Consider the following 4,306-nt stretch of genomic DNA (forward strand, 5'->3'; position numbering starts at 1 on the left):
TTTATTTTTTATTTCGACAATAAATCAATAAAACTTGACTCTTTTTTTGTGAATTGCTATAATATCGTTCAGAAATTCAAAAGATTCCATGCAAGAACTTGATTTTGATCGTTCAGTTTGGGAGGCAGCTATATGCTATAGTGGTCAGATCTGAATAATTTCTTCAAGGATTATACCGCTGTCTTAATTGAATAGTTCATGTCAAATTTGGTGAAGATAGCTCGTCAAATACAAAATATATATACATATATTTCATACAAAGACTTAATTCCGATCGTTCAGTTTGTATGGCTACTATACGCTATAGTGGCCCGATGTAAACAATTTCTTCGGGAATTGTACCGTTACTTAGGACAATAACTCATGCCAAATATCGTTACCAAATATAGTCAAATAAAAAAGATTTTCATACAATAACATTATTCCTATAGCTCGGTTTGTGTGACATCTATTCGCTATAGTGATCCGATATCTATGATTCTGACAAATGAGCAGATTTATGGGGAAAAAAGAACTTATGCCAAATTTYAGCTTGATATCTCAAAAACCGATGGACTAGTTCATGTATATACAGAGGGGCAGAGACGCTGACGGACAAAATGCTCGACAAAATGAAATAGACTCAGCTCGTAACACTGATCATTTAGATATGTATATAATTTAGAGGATCGCCGACGGTTTCTGCTGGTTGTCGCAATCTCCATGGTAAGCCATTGGATGTATAACAATTTTGCTTATTTAGACCTAAAGCCTAGCTTTCGGAAAATAGTATGTTTATGAAGCCTTTTAATAGAATGACTCGAAGACAACAACCAAGAAAGTCAAAAACCTAAGCTTAAAATCGTTTAAATATTAGAACAGCACATTTTTTTTGAATATCGAGAAGTGGACAAAATGGACGCACTGTAGTAGATCAGCATCTCAACGCTTACTTTGCAACTAATCCGATCATTCGAGGCCAGGACAAGCTGATTGAATTTTGGATTCAACAAAATTTTCTATTTAAAATTAGATTAACTTGACTTGTGGGGTTGATCTGTGCACCAAGTTAACATATGATCAATTTGGACACATTTTCTTTGGATCAGCCAGACCTTTATAGATTGGCGAAGCATTTTGAGCTTAAAGCAAATGTGTCAATATTGTTCGTAAGTACTTTACTAAATTTGGAGAAGCGAGATATTTCAACGTCAGACTGGCAAAAGCTCGGCATTTGCGAAAAAGTGGCTATATCTTGCAACCTCGGCTTTCTTCATACAGCTTTGGCAATTTGAACCAGGGAAGATGTGTAATTTCACTGCATGTGAGAGACGAGACGAATTTTAATAAGGGCAAGTAGTTCAGAATAGCTTTTGCCTACACTTCTGGGTCAGAAGGAGCTCGCAGTCCATAGATCCAACGCTACAGCGGCAGAGAACGGCGGAGTACCGACTCGGTTCCCATTGGATGAAAAATCTTAATAAAAGAAGGCACCCAGAGATTCGTTAAGAGGAAACTATAGACTGACTTTAATATTGACTCTACTAAGATGGCGCGAAGTCAATCTAAGCCATGGAGGTTCCACCACAAAACAGCCATTACAAGCATACACTATGTATAAACATACCAAAAGATGAGCTTTAACATTACCTTTTGACTTGCTTTGCTACCCAAAGTTGTCGCTTAGGTTGCGTTGCCTCGACTAATTGCACACAATGCGTCGGTGTTGCGGAAACTAATGAAATATCGATGATGTCGAGATTTATGCGGTGTCGCTTGCCGCCGATGTTGCCGCCGCTTCAAATGTTGYTGTTGTTGGTACGGGTGCGGAAACTGATTAAGCCGGACTTGTCGTAAAAACAGCACTTTTTCAACTGCAACTTCTTCGGCTGTCGTCGTCGCAATGGTTTGGCACAATCTGCTGTTGGCTGCGCTGCTGCTGGGTGACAGTGCCGCCGGCGTCGCTGACGTTTCTGGCACTAAACGCTCAACTCTTGGCAAATGTGCTGTYAACGCTGATGACGGCAACAACATTTAGACTGTTCAATCAATTTGTAGAACGGACGAGAGAGAGAGACAGTSAGCGTACGAGCGAGAGTGCGAGTGTGCGTGTGTGAGCGAGACAGCGACAGTTGGTTGCAGCGTTTGCAGAATGCAAGCAGTTCTATGCACTACTTATTGCGCGCTTGATGGCAACTCTAYTATGCACTTATTGTTGTTGTTGTTTACAGTAAATGTGTGATTGCAGCTCAAATGGTGGCTTTGGCTCATTGGCTGGCTTATTGGTCAATATTTCTTTTCTTATATTCTTCCTGTTGTTATTGCTCTTGTTGTTCGCCGACTTATGACGCAAACGCGACAATTGCTGCCGATGACACTGAATTTAGTTCTACTATTCGCTTTTACAGTTACTGCTTAGTTGGTGTGGTTGTTGCTTCGTTTTGTTGTTGTTGTTGTTGTCATTTGTTCTAGAASTTTCGGCACCTTTGTGGCTCTTTGATACCACGAAATTGTTGCTACCGTTGTTCTTATTATTGTTGTTGTTTGGCAACGTTGCTTTGTTCATGTAATCYAAGCCGCTGCGGTGTCGCTTACAACAAGTTGCATGCAATTTGACAACACGTTTTAGTCACTGCCGTTCATCTTACATCGCATGCACACATTCATGTGTTTGTGTGTGTGTGTGTGTGCTTGTATGTATGTCATTGCAAATTTTTTCACATAATTTAATTGTACACACTCCTCTGCTTTGTTTTATACTTGCAATACCTTGGTTTTTGTTGGTTTTTTTGCAATATTTTCTTTGTTAATGTTGCAATCTGGAATTTTTGAAAAGAAATTTGTAATTAATGAAATTGCAAAAATGTATTTATTTAGTTCTCAAAGTTTCCGATGACATTCAAGCGCAAACATTATGTTTATATGTATGTGTATATAATTAGAACGCTCTATGTAAGTATATATACATGTATTTGACTTTTATTAATTGGCATGCATTTTTCGGGGATTGCGCTTGTTTGCGGTGAATTAATTCGATATGTTCGGGTTTGAGTAATTCTTGTTAATTTTAACTTATTTATTATTTATTTCTTAATTTATTATTATTTTTTGAAAATTTGTATTGAGCTSTTGCTCCAGTTTCTGAGCAAATGTACCATGGTAGTGTATAGGTGTTTTATATCTTCAGAAAGTAGAGATTTAAAAAAGCATAAATCCTGCTGACCTTTTAAAGCAATCTACAATTTTGACGTGTGAATTTTTGATAGAAAATTGGAGTGTTTTCGTTTTTTAAGTCGAAATAAGGTTTTTTTCTTAATTTTTTTTTATGTTTGAAATGGCTTAACGGGTTTCATAGAATCGAATTTCATATTAAGTTCTACAACACCTCTAGAATATTATCCTAAATTTTCAAGTTGATCCGAGCAATAGTTAGCTAGGCTAAGTGCGTCGTCTTTAAACGCGTGAACTCGATTGGCAAAATTTCTCGAGAACTACTCAGCCGATCATCAGGAAATTTTACACAGGTCTTTCGTAAAGACCTGGACGAAGATTTTTTTTCGATTACAACGATTTGAAAAAAGAAAATGTCGCGAAATTTTCAAAATTTTGTTATTTTTTTTTGTAAAACTCTCTACTAAAAATAAAATAATCGGTTTTTTACTTCGTCAAAGTTTTGAGTTAGGGTTTTAACTAAAACAAGTTTTCTTTTCACTTTGGAAATTTGATCTGATAATCGTGTAAGGAGCTACCTTGCCAATGAGGGCACATCTTTTTTCCGAGAGATCACCGGAAATGTTTAAAATATTTTCTCCAAAAATTCCAGAATTTCTTTGTTAATAATGTATGTTTGCAACAATAAAAATTTTTAATAAAATATTTAATTTTTTATATGAGAAAATTTAAAAAAAAAAACTGTTTTTTACCCGAGAAAACCTATGTAATCCCATATGTCGATATAAGGTTTTCTACGTTTTTTTTTAGAGGTATAAGAAGGTATGTTTACTCCAAATGTCGTCAGAGATTCTTTTGTACCAGATAAAAATAAAAAAAAAACCCAAACACTGTAATATTTGAATTTTTCATATAAATTTTGAGGTTATGTGAAAGAGATGTTGGTACAAAAGATATAGATCTCTTCGTGACCTACAGCTTTACCATATCACATTTTTCTAAACGGCACGTAGTTTTGCCGTAAATTGAGTTCAACCGTTGTTAAATCCTAGAAACTCAACCACGCCCTCCCATTGCTGTTCCCGGCCTTGGAACGCCCGTAACATAGTTTACTTTTTTGTGCTATATTAAGTTTCATTTTCAAAGAGGTTCAATG

At 36.2% G+C, this 4,306-nt stretch overlaps 1 protein-coding gene across 5 annotated transcripts in view; it reads right to left on the reverse strand.

Annotated features, from left to right (window-relative positions):
- Positions 1 to 4,306, reverse strand: part of LOC108969728 (protein decapentaplegic) — a 148,925-nt gene that overhangs the window by 20,697 nt on the left and 123,922 nt on the right. For all 5 annotated transcript variants that reach the window (XM_018934614.1, XM_018934615.1, XM_018934616.1 and 2 more), the window contains one exon: positions 1,630 to 2,798. The gene's annotated coding sequence lies outside the window, so the exon portion shown is untranslated. The remainder of the gene's footprint in view (positions 1 to 1,629; positions 2,799 to 4,306) is intronic.

Source organism: Bactrocera latifrons, unplaced genomic scaffold (assembly GCF_001853355.1).
Source record: "Bactrocera latifrons isolate USDA-ARS-PBARC rearing strain unplaced genomic scaffold, ASM185335v1 scaffold_263, whole genome shotgun sequence".
NCBI classification, from domain to species: Eukaryota; Metazoa; Arthropoda; class Insecta; order Diptera; family Tephritidae; genus Bactrocera; species Bactrocera latifrons.